This window comes from Rhinolophus hipposideros, assembly GCF_964194185.1.
Source record: "Rhinolophus hipposideros genome assembly, chromosome: 17".
NCBI classification, from domain to species: Eukaryota; Metazoa; Chordata; class Mammalia; order Chiroptera; family Rhinolophidae; genus Rhinolophus; species Rhinolophus hipposideros.
The window spans coordinates 46,215,593-46,231,579 of record NC_138063.1 but is presented as its reverse complement, the minus strand read 5'-3'; the positions used below and the strand labels follow the sequence as shown (position 1 = coordinate 46,231,579).

General features: G+C 38.5%; 1 protein-coding gene and 1 pseudogene across 5 annotated transcripts in view; both read left to right on the top strand.

The window, feature by feature from the left end:
• The window catches only part of DLGAP1 (DLG associated protein 1), a gene marked incomplete at its 5' end in the record, with an annotated part of 855,165 nt that overhangs the window by 546,781 nt on the left and 292,397 nt on the right, over positions 1 to 15,987 (top strand). The window lies entirely within an intron of this gene.
• On the top strand, positions 334 to 593 carry LOC308509959 (small ribosomal subunit protein eS27-like; annotated as a pseudogene). The gene has a single exon. The product of its transcript is annotated as a small ribosomal subunit protein eS27-like (transcript).

The following is a 15,987-nucleotide window of genomic DNA, read 5'->3' as shown; positions in this document are numbered from 1 at the left end:
GTTTTCCAAACACCCATCATTTATATACCATCATCATGATTTTTGCTATCTCCACTTTTATTGGTATTATTTTTTTACTTAAAACTTTTCTACAAACGGACTCATTTTAATTTAAATGTGTTTGTTTGTTTGTTTAAGAATCTTGATGTCATTTCCATTTGCCTTGCCTCCAACAGAAGTTAACTAAAACTAAGAACAAGGAAAACAATTTACTCAGGTAGATGCTGTGCCTGCTGAAGCCTGCTTAAAAGGGAAGAAAGGCAAAAAGAGTTGTTGAGAACATATCATCAAGAAACAGGGCCTTTCCAGTGGTGACAACCTCCCCACGAGAACATGCCTCTTGCTAAGGGTCTCCTTCATCCCTCTTCAGAAGAGGAGAAGAAGAAACTCAAGAAGAAGCGCCTGGTGCGGAGCCCCACAATTCCTACTTCATGGACGTGACATGCCCAGGATGCTATAAAATCACCACCACAGTCTTTAGCCATGCACAAACAGTAGTTTTGTATGTTGGCTGCTCCACGGTCATCTGCCAGCCTACAGGAGGAAAAGCAAGGCTTACAGAAGGGTGCTCCTTCAGAAGGAAGCAGCACTAAAAGCACCCTGAGTCAAGATGAGTGAGAAACCATCCAATAAACACATTTTGGATTAAAAAAGAAAAAAGAAAAAAAGAAACAGGGATTTTTCTGCTTTGACTAAACTAAATGAATTGAAAGAATTGAAATAGAAATAACTTTCTCACTATGCAATTCACTGCCGCCATTCGAGGGTACTTTGCTCTAGACCGACTACTATGCTAGGCGCTGAGAATGCAAAGGTGAACTTTACCTTCTGTTCTCAGAGCACTCAGCTGAGTAGAAAGATAGGAATTAAAACCCAAATGAACACTACATAGTGCAAGAAGAAAATCTAGTGTGCTGTGGACATCCTAGGATACTACTGGCCAGTTGAGAGCTTGAGGTGTTCCTCTTAGACTTCTCACTCAGCTCATTATTACTTGGATATTAAATTCTAATTGTAGGGTTTAATTTAATCCCCACTCCATGTGTGGGCTACTTTCCTCTAGTTGCTGAGAACAAGCATAATAACCTACCTGTATTTTCTGAGAAAACAAAATGAAGGGGGGAGATATCTTAAGCTAAGCAGAAATCTTAAAATATGGTGGGAAATGCCCCATGTAGGCAGAAAAATATTGCCACAAATGAGGATTCAGAAGGCTGTTGATCAGGTATCAGATCCCTTCTCCACTGTCAGAGCTACAGCCTGTGATGAATCAACCTTTCAGCACAGCCCAAGCTCAGGTGTCTGAGAGCCGGGAGCATGGAGGCCACTGTCCCTTTGGCAACCAACTTTTAAGTTCCTTCATGTGATTCAGCTTTTACAGTTTTAGATTATAAAGCTCATTATTGATGAAGAGTAGACTGGGTGCAAAGCAGAAAGTGTACTGACCTTAAGTGTAACCGTGGCTGCCACATATCGAGAGAAGAGAAAACTAGAAAGAAGGGAGATGAGTGTAGAAATCAGTGGCAGAGTTTCATCGCATATGACAATGTGAAAGGTAAATAGGAGATAATGGAGCAGGGGAGCTGCTGAATTTTGAAGACTGAATAGGAATTATCTAGTCAGAGAAGGAATGGAGGAAGTAAGCACTGTGCAAAATTCATAAACAACAGTGAAAGCAAGGTGGGTAAGGAAGACTGCACGTGGTCTGGGGTTTGAGGGAGCAGTGAGGGAGTAGAGGGGAGGCTGGAGGATGTGTGCAAGGCCATGAGGGGCTGCACACACTGTGTAAGGGGCTGGATTTTATTTTGAAGGAAATGGAGGCAGTTTTGTGCAGGGAAGACACATGATCAGATTAGATTAGGAATATCATTCTGAAGGAATGTGGAAGATGAAGTAGAGGGAGTAATGGAAGAGGCAGTGGCACGTGGACAAAAATCTTTTTCAATCGTTTCTAAAATCTTTCTCTTTTGCCCGTTTTGCTGTTATCAGTACCCACAAACAAAATACGGAATAACCAAGGCAGGATTCTGTTCCATCTGACTCCCACAAAGGAGAAAATAGCTTCCTGAAGTCAAATTCCTTTTCTCTTCTAACAACCTAATCTAATCGAACACAATCATGTGTGGTCCCTCCTGCATCCCGAAGGCATAATGTTCCTCTTTTACCGGTCTTGGAGGATCCACTCAGATTGTTTATGGGACACTTAAGTAAGCTAGCAAGCTGATGGGGCTTTTTTCCCTACTTTTGTTTTATTCATTTGTTGAGCACTGACTCTGTGCCTGGTGTTGGGCTAGATGCTGAGCAGTCAGATCCCTTAAGGAGTTCACATTTGGATGGAAGGCAGAATAATGTGCAAATAACTACTCTCCAGTGAGGCAAATGCTTAAAAAGTGCTAAAATGCTGTTCTTTCCGAAGGGCTGTGAATATCCAGATACAGGAATCAGTAGTGGAGGGAGGAGAGATAGTGAGGTTTCCTGAGCAGAAAATCTGTGGGCCTGGATGAAAAATAAAAATGTCACGTGTTGGTATATACACAAGTGTTGTAAGTAACCTCAAACTTCCAGCACTTGCAGGAGAGAGAAACTATGCCACCCATAACAGATTCCCTCTTTGTCTCTGGTTCCGGTTCTCTCTTGGGAGGGCAGAAGGAGATTTCCCCTGTGTAGTCCTCCATTACTCATGGATCCAGTTTTGCACTATGATTAGTTACCCTTGGATTCCAACATTTTTTGCAGAATTCATAATCGTGCTTATAAACGCGTCTTTACAGAATTTTTTTTTCATGTTTTTTCACATACATTCAGTGACCCAGAGCAATTCTCAGGGTCTAAAACTAAATATAAATCTATATCGAAAGCTTAAGTTAAATAATTCTACAGAGATTTCCTGATCTAAAAGACACAGAATGTTGACCATGTTTAAAACCCATGATATAGCTGTATGGCAAGGACCCTAACAAGAGAACTCTTGCAATTTATAAGGCTGGTGTCACTAAGAGAGCTTCCGCAAGAAAGAGGGGAAAAAATGAAAGCGACAAAGAGAGCAATACATTTCTAAGTAGACATAAACAAAGACTGGGATAGTAAAAGAAGAGGCCCTATTCCTAGTTAAAGATGCTAAGTGAAGTTAAAGATGCTAGAATGAAAATAGATTGAAGCAATGGTAAGGATATTTTCTGAAATCTGACCAAGCTGGGCATCTTGTGTAAAGAGAGTAAGAAGTAGGACCAAAGCATTCCGGTTTTGAATGTCATTTCCTAAATAAGCATCTAAAAGGTTTCTTCAAGTCTAAAATGAACTACTAATATTTTCCTGCAAGCAGCATCCTTTTAACATTTCCATTCCCATTTGAAGCCACTTCTCATCCGACTTACACACTTAGTTCTTGCAATCACCACCAAGTGCTCATGCTCAGATCTGGTTTGCTGGAATTTTAGGCCACCCATTTATTTGGCTGGGAAATAAAATTTATAATCCTACTTAAATAGAATTCTGTCTTGACACAGATTCAGGAAAAGAAACAATACCCCTCAGTGGTCAGAAGAAAAGCTGTTATGGGCAGGAGTTACTAAAGAGAGAACTAGTGTAGGCTGGTCATCAGATGCCATACCAATGAAGTATTTATTGTGCGTTCTCTCCCCCTGCTTTGTCTTTCATTTTATTATAGGCCTTTACTTACTTACCACTGTAACGGAGGATGTCTCCCTGAACGATGTCAATTGCCACCCCATTCACTCCACTCCGTGCTAGCATTAGCAAATGATGAGGAGAAAGGGCCATGAAGAAATTGAAATTTTTCAGGTTAAGCTTAGAGATGTGCAGGAAAAAAAGGAATTTTTTAATGGAAAAGTTCATAAATTCTAAATTTCTAAAATTTTTCCTTTTAAATGGCCTATCTAAAAGTATATATAATGTATATATTAAGTATGCGTCTATGCTCTGAAATACGTATGTAATCTCCATGGTTTCAATTATTGGCTTGTTAGATAATAATAATAATAGATAGATAATCCTATTTCTATTTGATGTTGAAATGCATGATTTTTCTCCAGTGTCTTCTTGCCCCCTGCAGTTGTGCTGTACACGATTTATGTAGCCTTGGTGACATCCCATCACTATGCGGAGTAACAAAGAGACTTTGTCATTGATAGTGGTACATAGTGCAAGATCTAGAATCTGACTTCCTGGGTTAACTCTGTGCCTCATTCCCCTCCTGTGGAAAATGAAGATGATAAGTTTACCTACTTCATAGGGAAGCTGTGACAATTAGATGAGATAATACATATAAAGTACATAGATCAGGGTCTTGCACATAGACATATCTATTTGCCTAATGTTTGATGAAATATTCTAATGAACACAAACTTTATTAAACTGCCTCTTTAATAAATAAGCCAAAATTTTTGTAAAATTTTCAGTGCCACTGAGTCAGCAAAGAGTTTATAAAAGACTCCTTATGGAAGGCATTTTATGTTATCACCTGACAAGTTATATGATACAATTATCACCTTTTTGTACATTATATATTGATTTACTGTCTGTCTCTCCACGCAAGAATGTACTTTCCATTAAGGCATGGACTTTTTGAGTTGTGCTCACTACTGGAGCCCTGGTCCTTTAGAACTATAACCTGACACTTTGTAGATGCTCAATAAATATTTGTTGGGGGGGAAAAGGAATATATGAATGTTAGCTCTTTTATAGACAGCTGAAAAGTGATTGCCTACATTGGCCTACTTCTATATCTAGGCTAAAACCATTATCCACATTTTGCATAATGGTTCATGTGGTGGAGAGAAAGGGGCCTGAGTAGCTGTGGCCTTGGACTTTAGCAGAATTCACAGGGCAATATCTTTAACTTGTACAAAGTTGCTGAGTTATGACAAGATTTCAGGGTCACCTACCTATTCTTACCTGTAGATGCACATTCCCAGGGAGCAGTTTACTAGTTGGCTTGTTGAATGTTTATTAAATGTTTAAGCTGGATGAGTCTTCTTCTATCAAAAAGAGACAGTATGATGAAGTATGATAGCACTATCCTTTCTTTTTCTTTTTTTTTTTTTTTTTTTAGCAGCTAAACTTTTCTTCAAAGGAAAGTCCAAAAGCTGTGGAGATCCACTGATTGAAGGGTGGTCCCTGCCATGCTGTCTACAGCACCCTCAAGTTTCTTGAAGCTATTGATGGGGCAGGAGGAACATGTGCTTTAAGTTTCACAGACCCAGGTCCAAGTCCCAGCTTAGCTGCTTACTAGTTGTGCTCCTTGGGCAAGTTATTTAACTTCTGTGAACCTATTTCTTTATCTGTGGAAAGGAGAAAAAGAAATCATGCCAAGCTTGCAAGGGTTCAAAGGAATGTATATTGAGTTCCTAACACATAATAGGCCTGTAATAAAGCAAAGCTTGTGTTTCACTGGATTCAGAAGTACCAGTGAGAAAATTCCACAGCTCATTGAGGACCTTGTAGCATACTACAGAAAACATCTTCCTTCGTGAATTCAATTTATTAGCAGCAAGGTTCTAACCAAAAAGCCCCCCTGTATTCAGAGACGTGTTTAGAGAGACTCTGACGTGGAGTTTTCCACAACAGTTCTTCAGTCATTGCCATTGTATCTCAAGAGCCCCTAATTGCTGAGAAGCCTGAAGGAGGATGAATGAGCCACAGGACACAGGCCCTTCATTAGGCATTGCTCAAAAACTTACCAGTTAGCACACACGAGAGGCACATTATCCCCAGTACAAAGACAGTCATTTCATTGACAAGTTATCACATTTTTACATGAAAATATGTTTCCCAAGCAGGAGATGTCCCATTCATGTATTGTTTTGGCTAACATTGGGTGTGTACTGTGTCAGGGACTTTCCCAGGAAATGGTGATGTGAAAATGAGTGACACCCTCATGCCCACTAGACTCTCATAGTCTACTGAGAGAGATATAAATGTAAGGAAATAAATTACAGCAAACATAAGCATTTCCAGTGCCTGGTGGAGGTATGAATAATGTGCTGTCTAGTGAGACTACACTAGACAGTTGGTAACTGTCTCTGGGATTCAACAAAGCTTTCCCTTAAAAAAGTGACAGTGGAACTGGGGCTTTGAAGGAAAAGTATGAGTTTGGCCTAGTGGAGAAAGGAAGATGTGCATTCTAGGAAGAATCGCGGATGCAAGAAATAGAGTCTAGTTCAGAAGATTTCAAACTGTGGTTGCTGGACCTGCATCAACATCGCCAGGGAATTTGTTGGAAATGCAGATTCTTGAGAACCAAACCCAAAGCTGAGGACTGGGTCCAGCAACCTGTGTCTTAACCAACCTTCCAGTGTATTCTTATGCACTCTCAGGCTTGAGAAACATTGTGACAGTCATTTGACAGTATCAAGTGAAAGAAAAAATATATTAACAAAGTATTTATATTTACATAATACAGAGATATGTGGATAGACGTAGGTTTGCCATCCCCATTCCAACTTTTTTCACAAACAATTGGTTTACAAGATTATATAGATCATGAAAAAGGATAAAATGTACATTCAATGGAAAGATAATGAAAGTAGAATAAAAGTAGAAAACTAATAAAACCATACTATTTTGTCATAAATTTCCTAATAAATTTCATGGTATTCAAAGCACAAATGGAAACATATTCACCTTACAAGAGTTACAGTACCTGCAAGGTTAAATGACAGTTATAGAACACACAGCCTAGCTAATACTAAGACCTGAGATGGATTTCCTCCATGGCGCCTCATTCAAAAGACACTCTTTATGAAGACAGATGACATCCAATAGGAAAAAGCATGCAAGCATAAATACCTGTTTCTTACAACTTTCTTCCATAGGCCAGTGACTTAATATCACAGAGAAGTTGTGTAAAAGGAACTTTAATGAAATCAGGTTTGCAGCTCTCTGATGATCTGAGTCCCATCTGGATAGTATCATCAAAGATGAAAGCAAATGTAAAAAAAGCCAAAGGAGAGATGAAATGTTTAGACTTGAACAAAATCTAGAACAGGCAGTACACATCGTCCTAAGAACCTCATCTCTGAAGAATATGGTGCTCTAGACTCTCAAAACCTTCTAAATTGAGATGCCTTATATTCCTTAACTTTTGCACCTTGTAGATTTGTTGTTTTCAAAAGCTTTTTCTTGGTACATTACATATGCAACATATACCACACAATTTGGTGCTTGATTAGATTCTGACTTATTCTCTGATTATTTCACTTTTATGTGGTTTATTTTCTCAACTAGTTCGTAAATTACATAAAACTTCTCACTTCTATATTTCCTTTAGCACAGGGAATATTTTAAGAGGAAGCTATATTTGTACATCCTCCTGAGGGAGGAATAAGAATTTGCTCAGTGAACGGAAGTCAGTATTTGAGAGATCAGAAAGTACAAGGACATTGGAAAGCATGGCATCTGAGGAAGAACAAAAAGTCCAGTATTGCTGGTGTATCGGGTGAAGTGATGGGAGATAAGGCTGTCTTGTAGATGGGGGCCAAATTGTGAAGGTCTCTGCTTTGGGTCATATTCAAAGATTTAGTTTTTATCATACAATGTGGGAATCTGGGAAGAATTTAAAGCTAAAAAAAAATGGCATGCTCAGATAACAAAAAGCACATTACAAATCATACTGTAGTCATTGTGGAAAATACTGCAATGTGTGTGTGTGCGTGTATGTGTGTGTGCGCATGTGTGTGGGTGTTAGAGGTGGTAAGGACAAACTCATTAAGGCAGAATGGTTAAAAGCATCATGCTGGATACAAAATTTACTAGCTATATGATCTCAGACAAGTTATTTAGTCTTTAATAGTCTGTTTTCTTATCCAGAGAATAGTCCCTACCATATGTTGTTTGAGGATGAAATGAGATAATGCATTTAAAGTGGTCAACATGTGCCTGGTATATAGACACTCAAAAATGTTTGCAATTATTATGATTACTAGAGGCAGAGGGACCATTCCTTTTTCATTCAGTTAATATTCATTGATTACTGCCCTTATTTTTCCTACCAAGTCCAGATTAGAAATAATGAGTGGAGCCGAGAGTTTGCAACAATCTAAACAGAAGCAGGAGACCTGTGATGCTATCCTAATGAGCTTTGGAGCTGAGGTTGAACATTAGGAATTTGTCATGGCACCAGTCCCATCCCCAGTGATACTCAGCACCCCCCTTGTGAAAGTTCAGAAGGATAATAACCTCTGTCCTTGGTTTTATGTTGTCCAGAATAGATGAAACCAAAGGATCACAGAGTAGGGAGCTAAGGATGATAACAGAGAACGTTTGACATGATGTGTTTCGTAGGCTGGCAAGGGAAGGAAGTGAGACCTGAGGAGGCTGATGGGATTGGAGAAGAGGCAGGAGTTGAGGAAACAGAGAATGGTATAAATTAGCATGAGAGCTATCTGAGAACAGCAAAAGTAGGAATAAGGGAACAAAACAACTTGAGAGAGAGGAAGTTGAGGGTGGGACATTAAGAATCCTTAATTCTCTTTACAATACCCAGTGCATGTAAACAATAGTTATCCAATAAATAAATGTTGAATTAAACTCATATGTATTGATTTGACTTCATGTCCAGTACATTTAAAGAATATATTGACGACTATCTTACAGGTAAATACCCTTATTTCTCAAAACTAAGTGACTTTAATTCAGGGACAATGAATGTCATCATGTTTTCTTCTCTACCACAACATAAGTGTTTTTAGAAAGTTTAGTGGAGAAGGATTTATTTGATTATAATTTAAGATTGGGTGTAGAAATCTAAAGCGCAATAAAAGACTGGCTCACAAATGGGGAAAGAAAAAAAAAAGCTACAAAGGAGTCTAATTGCTAGATAGGTGAACAGTAACAATAGGACGCTTTAAAGATTATGTGAAGATGGAAGCAGAAGAAAGGAGTGGTATTTGAAGAATTGCAAATCTAATTCCCACAAACAGAGCCATTGCTGGGGCCAGGTAAGGCAGAACTCACCTGTAGAAAAACACTCCACAGGGCATTGAAAATGGCTAACTGCAGAGACTGCCCTTTGCCTCACTCTCTGTGTGCTATCTGACCACCTCTTTCATACATGTAAGCACCGATGATAGTTTTAAAAGAGTGAACGTAAAATCTGAATGAGTGTGTATAGCTTGTTGGAGCATATAAAATACGTAAACTGGTAAAAGCTATACAAAGACTCGTTAGCCAGTTACGATGGGGCTGCTTCTGAGACTGACTCACATTTGGCCCTTCTGGGACAAAGAGCATTTAGGTGGTCATTCTATTATGCTTGTAATTGCCCCAACTGGGCAGGAGGGTCCCTTTACTTGGATGGGTATGTTTTTGTGGGCCTACCATAGTTCTGCCACAGATATCTACAGGGTCTCAGCTGCTATGGAAAGGGAATTGGGCCTGACCAAACCTAAAAGATTATTGGGCAGCTTCTCTCTGTTTTTTTCCATAGAGTTACATGAAGTCTGGACCTGCTTCTCTCTGCATGTTTGCTTCTCTCTCTCTTCACACATACTCATCTGCAGAGTCCTTGTTTCTGCTGCCCCACAGTTTCAAATAGCTCTGGCTTTGTACAGGGCCAACACTGGCTATGACCTTGCAGATAAGTACACCAGGGTTCAGTGACTCTAGGAACTTTCCCATTTAAATTTCCTGTATCCAGTATCTGATTAACTCAGCTAAGTCTCTGCATGGATGTCCCTGAGTTGGGTCTTCATATACAGTTCAATCAACTCAGAGGATGTGGTGATCACCTTCAATGTTCCTATGGGTAGGGAAAAAATTCCCAAAAGCATGTGTCAGCTGAACAGCTACCACAAAAGGAGCTCACTATTGGCACTTAGTAGAGTTGTATAGCAAATTTAGTAAGGAAAACAACAGCATTTAAAAGAAGAGAATTTATGAGAAGAAACTTTTGATTCAGGTTAAAAAAATAATCTATATATAGTCTGGCTGTGAAGCAAGTTGTCCAGAAAGTGCCAGAATATGTTCATAAGACTATTCAGCTAGTTATGGGAGATGTAGATAAAAATAACTCAGCTTTCATCAGAGACTGTTTTAACTGTTTATTTTCAAGTTGCATTGTTGTGTTGTCTTGACTGTCATCATGTTTGCCTTTTTCCATCTTCCATCATGACTGTCTTTATATCCCACTAAACAGTTTTATTCTATCCTCATTCCTGTTTCTCCTGTTCTCCTATATTATTCAATTGGTTGCATGTTTTCCTCAACTTCCTCTCTCTCTCTCTCTCTCTCTCTCTCTCTCTCTCTCTCTCTCTCTCTCTCTCATAGACATTGATGATTTTGCTCTTCTCTGTGAAAATTCTGCAGACATCTGTTTTACCCCCATAAGCAAGGATGTCCCCCTGCCCAAAGTGCCCCCTTAAGGTATTAGCCATGGCTGGTCAAGGTGACCACATTCTTTTAGCAACTGCCCTCCATCTGTAGGCATAACTGAGATAATCAGACCCACTCCTAGAATTCCAAATGGGCACAATTCCTTGGGGAGCACATCTCTAAGGTCACAAAGAGTCAGGACAGTCACCTTTCCACCTGTGTCAATCCAAAATAATATCATGAGGTTTTAAAATGTACTACCTCGATTATCACCATACAAGAATCCCCTCTTAAGTCCTATGACATTTTACTCAACCAGCAATAGGTATATACTAATATTAATGATAACTTACTAACCATATCTCCAGGAACATCGTCCTCCATGTTTTTATGCTCAGAAACAGAAATGAAACCACGTTTTTTAAAGCTTTGTATGAAGACAAAAGCAATTTTTATTGTGGTACCTACTGTGACCAAATTGGAGGAGGTTTGGGTTGTTGTTGATTTGTTTTGTTTTTTGTATAATACCATATCTTTCAAAAGGGAAATGCTTCAAAGGCACTTATTTATAGAAGCAGACTGATTGAAGAAGGTATTCACAAACAAAATCTAACTCTAAGTGATTAGGATAGCAATAATTGTCAGTGAAAAGCTAGAATATATTCTGTATATATAAAATGGCTTAGCATTGCATCTTGAGTAATATAACCAGTATATTTCAGACTGTGCTTATTCAAAGGTGCTCTAATAGTATTTGCATGATTTTAAGTATACAACACATGAAAATCTTCAAGTAGGGAAACTTGAAAAAGTGAAAGAAAATGGCATTTCTGCAGCTCCAAATTCAGAAGGTCAGAAAATATCTGCTTTTGGTCAATGTTAATTCACACTCTCACCCTTGTTAAGTTTTCTGTTAACTTTTACCCTAAAGTATCATGGCTTTGCTTTTCAGTAATATATTAATGAAAACCTTTCCCTTATTATTTAAAAAAAATAAATTTAAATCATAAGCCTGTGCAGTCACATAGTTCATTCTCAATTTTCGTAGAATTGAGATTTATTATTAATAGAGGGAAAATTGCTGATAAAAATCTACATCCGTATTATATAGAATTTTATTCTATCTAGAAAAAGTTCCATGTGTGTTTACACTACAGTAGAAACATACATGTGAGGCTTGAAATGAGGGCACGGCCCCAGCTGCCCAGGACATTCTCACCCTTTTATAGGGGCCCTCCTCCCTCTCTTTTGTTCTTCTCTCATGAACTACCCAAGGAAGAAATAATTGCTTCTTTTAGATCTTCTTGCCTCTCCTCACCCTTAAAGCTAGTCTCTCTACAGCCAGAGAAACATTTAGTATAGGTATGGCCTTGTCAATGCCTGGTTTAAATCACTCTCAGAGCACCACGCCCTGCAAAGTAAGTCCCATTTACTATAATGTTGTAAAGACTATGTAGAGTGTCAGATCCATACTAAACTTCCCAGGAGGATCACTTCATGGATTATATAATTGCCTAACCACAGTGCTGTACATCTGAAACTAATATAAAGTAATATTGAATGTCAACTATAATTATATATGTACATATATAATTATATATATGTACAAGTATATACCAAGGGTGCCAAAAAATGTATACACATTTTAAGATAGGACAAAACTGTATTGAAATTATAATACACAATATATACTGATAACAAAAGATGAATATAAGTCACGTTTGACTTCTGCAATTAAAAGAGATGCTCAAAGTGGTTACTATCAGCATAATTTTAATACAGTATTTTTCTTTCTTAAAATATGTATACATTTTTTGGCACCCTCTGTATATATACATAACCAGGGAATGTGACGTGCAGCATGGGGAATAGTCAATGGTGCTGTAATAGTCATGTACGATGTCAGAGGGGTAGTAGACTTCGTGAGGGGTATAAATATCTTATCATTGTGTTCTTTTGTACATCTGAAACTAAAAATAATAAAAATTAAATTTAAAAAATATTTCCAGGATTTGGCCCTGATTACCTACCTGTCTCACTTAGGAATCGGTTCAGGTGACGTGTCAGAAAACAGGATAACAGAGGCATAGACAAAGATAAAGTTCTTTTTCCCCCCACACAACCAAGATGCAAAGGTACACATCCAGGGAGGAAATGGTCCTCCACTGTGGCCAGGTCCTTTCTCTTGTGCTGCTCTCATCCTCCAACTGTAATCCCACCTCAAGCACAAGATCACTGCTCAGCCAGCCCTTAGGTCTGCAGTTCAGCCAGGGAAAGGATAAAAAAAAAAAGCATATGCCCTTCACTTCAGAGAAATATTCCAGAAATTGCCTATGCCATTTCTAATTACATTCCATTAGCCAGAATTAGTCCCCTGTTCACATCTAGGAAGACTTGGAAAGGTGGTCATTATTCTGGAACTACATTATATTCTTCAATAAGGGAATCCTCTCTTTCTCTTAAGTTGACTATTGTAACTTGGCATGGCAGGTCGCATGGAGGGAAGCCAAAAAGGACATTTGACCCTGAAAAGATTTCTTCTTCCTGAGGTCTTCCCAAACCAGAACACAGTGCTCCCTGTTCTCCTGGGCAGGGTCCCCCTATGTTGTTCTTTCTAAAGCAAGTCATGATTCCCTGGCTGTCAGTCCTTACTGAATAAGAGAGTGGAGCCCTTCACATGGCCCTTCTGTTTGCATGTAAAGAAAAACCAAGAACAGCAGCTCTAAATAAAGACATGCACAGAAATCAAAATGATATAAAGGTTTGCCAGCTTTGCAAGATTATTTTCCCCCTTGTCAGCATCTTCCAATATGTGGTTTGTTTGGTTTTTCCTTGGATCTGATAAATTACCTACCTTTAGAATTTCCTTTCCAGTGCTGGATCATTCTTGCTTTGGTCATCATCTGTATAGCAATGCTTCTGCTCCGGCTGAGGGAGTAAAATCCAGGTGCGTCCCACACTCAAAGCTCATCTCATGGTAGCTGATCTAGTCAACAAATTTTCCACGCCCCAAATCAGGACATGTTGTCTGACAATCAAATCGAAATTAGGAATTCACCAAAACGTAATTTTGAAGTCACGGTGAGGAAGACAAAATGAGAGTTGATCACCATAGTTATAGAAACCCTGATGAAGGCACATTGACCCACACCCCCACCCTTGCTCAAAGAAGAAGGCATGAAAGGCAATTTCCCTTTCTATTTTCAGAAATCTTTTATGGCTACTTAAAATCTAATTCAGGGGGGCTAGCAGCTTCCTTATCCAAGAATACTGAAGACACCAAGAACTGTTATTTAACGTTTTTCATGATTAGGTCATGTCTCTCTGAGCACATCACAAGCCCTTGCGCCCTTAGGGATATGAATCTGCATGTGGTTGTCTGCAGCAGCAACACCTAGCCCTGTCCAGGAGGGATACCCAGTCACGGTACAGGCTGGAACAAGTGAGGTACATGGATGCCACTTATAAACACTAATTAAGAGAAGGGAAAACAGTGTGCTGGGAAGGGAGTTTAAGAGCAAGGAAAGAGGAAAATGAAGAATGAGAGAAGGAAGAGCAGGATGTCCACGGTAGATACCACTAGCAATTGTTTAGCCACTGAGGGATTTAAATCATCTACCCCTGCTCACCAAGAAGTCACAGAATGTGTCGCTTTATTTGATGATCACAAATTTTTTAAATGACAAGATTGTAGAAGAGAGGGTAAATTTTTTTATATAGAAAAGGACAAGGAGTCATTTATTTGGCCTTAACCAGAAAGACTGAGCGTTTAGAAATGTTTATGATTGTGTATTGTCATTTCCTCATGACCTTATGTGTCCAAATCACAGAGAAAAGGGATCAAGATCTCAACATCCTTTTACAAATATGAAGTAAAGAAGGAGGAAAGTTAACTTACTTATCCTTGATACAATTTATTACCCTCTAAAAAAATATAAGAGTTTGTTACTCTGCTGTAGATAGCCCACTTAAATTTGAGTAAAAATTACACTATGTATGTTTCATTTACAAAATTCATCATTGGTTACAGCATTTAACTAATTCATCATTAATGGCTTTAAAAAGGCTCTTTGTTTGCTAGCTTATCCTCAGGTAACATCATCTTACATGAAATACTGTTCACATATTAAACATAACTACATACTGAATACACAGTTCAAATAATCTTGTACATTTTGGAGTAAATATGCGTAATTCATGTTTTCAGCTCTTGCCAGTGTCACATTACTTTTAGCAGAGAATATCTACCCAAGACCCAGCTGCTTCAGAAGGAAAGTTTGAAGCATTATTTCATAGATTGAGATTCTTTCATGTGTAATCATAAGGCTTATAAGTATTAGGTGACTATTATCCCATTGGATTGTTGTTTTTGTTGTTTTATTTTTAAATCTATATTTAAACGGTAAAAATGTCTCCGACAAGACCTGTTTTATAGAGAAAGTCTCCCTTATGCAGCGGATTTTTCCATATACTCATGAATTAGTTTGTGCCACAGTTTTGCTGGTCAAAAACATGTATTTAACCCTCTTATAATGGTCCTTGCCACAGCCTCTTCTTGGGATCATAACTTCATACAAAGCAGTTCCAATGTAATTTTTGCTAAAATTTCCTTTTCATTAGTCTTTCCTCGGTCGGCAAGATTTGATTTTTAGGTTACTCCTGATCCACAGGTATCATGAGTCCTGCTTTCCCTTTTGTCTCTTCAGGTGTCAATTTCTTGCTTTCCTTCAAACAGATTATCTTCTGTCTGTTTCACAACCGTATAGTCAGCAGGCCTGGCACTCTTTAGACTTTAACTTCAAGGCAGGTAGAGCTTTGAAAGGTGGGACGTTTTGGGGTGGGTTGTGGAGAGTCAGAAGTCGAAGACTGATGGTTAGCAGGAGTATTCACCTGCCTGTCTTCTGCCTCGCTCTGAAAACTACTGGTCCCTGGAATGCCTGTGAGATGGTCCCTTTCTTTCTTCTTTGGCTCTGGTCCTTCCCTTGTTACACAGTCATATTGCCACTCAATAGATATGACTTAAATCACAGTACAGACTAACTTGGGGGATTTTGCATTAACGTATTAGTTTATTGAATAAATACTTTACTGAGATCCCCCCATCAGCAAAGCACTTTTCTTGGCATGAAATGGGTAAAACATTGTCCCTACCTCAAATAGTTCATAATTTAGTAAACTAAGCAATTTTGAAAAAGTCTGGTAATTAAAACCTCCCATCAGTTTTCCTGGGAGATTAATCCAGAAACTGAGAGACTGGAAGAAAGGAGCTTCTTAAACATGGGTAGAGATTTTCAACATTATCAGAACTCCCACATATAGTACATCAGATGGAATAGACAAGACCTGACCTCTCAAAAGTCCATGTTTCTCTTCATTAGGCCATGTGTGTGTTTTATTTTGTTACTGTTGTTGTTTTTTTCAATTAAACCATTTATCTCTCCCTCTCTGAATATGTGAAATGACATTTGTGATAATTTAGAAAGTCACACTGGCTTTTCAGAACAACTCTCTTTTTTTGAGATATAATTGACATATTCCATTATATTAGTTTCAAGTGTATGACACACTAATTCAATAGCTGTATATACAGTTGATCCTTAAACAATGCATGGGGCATCAGGAGTGCCAATTCCATGTAATTGAAAATACATGTATAAC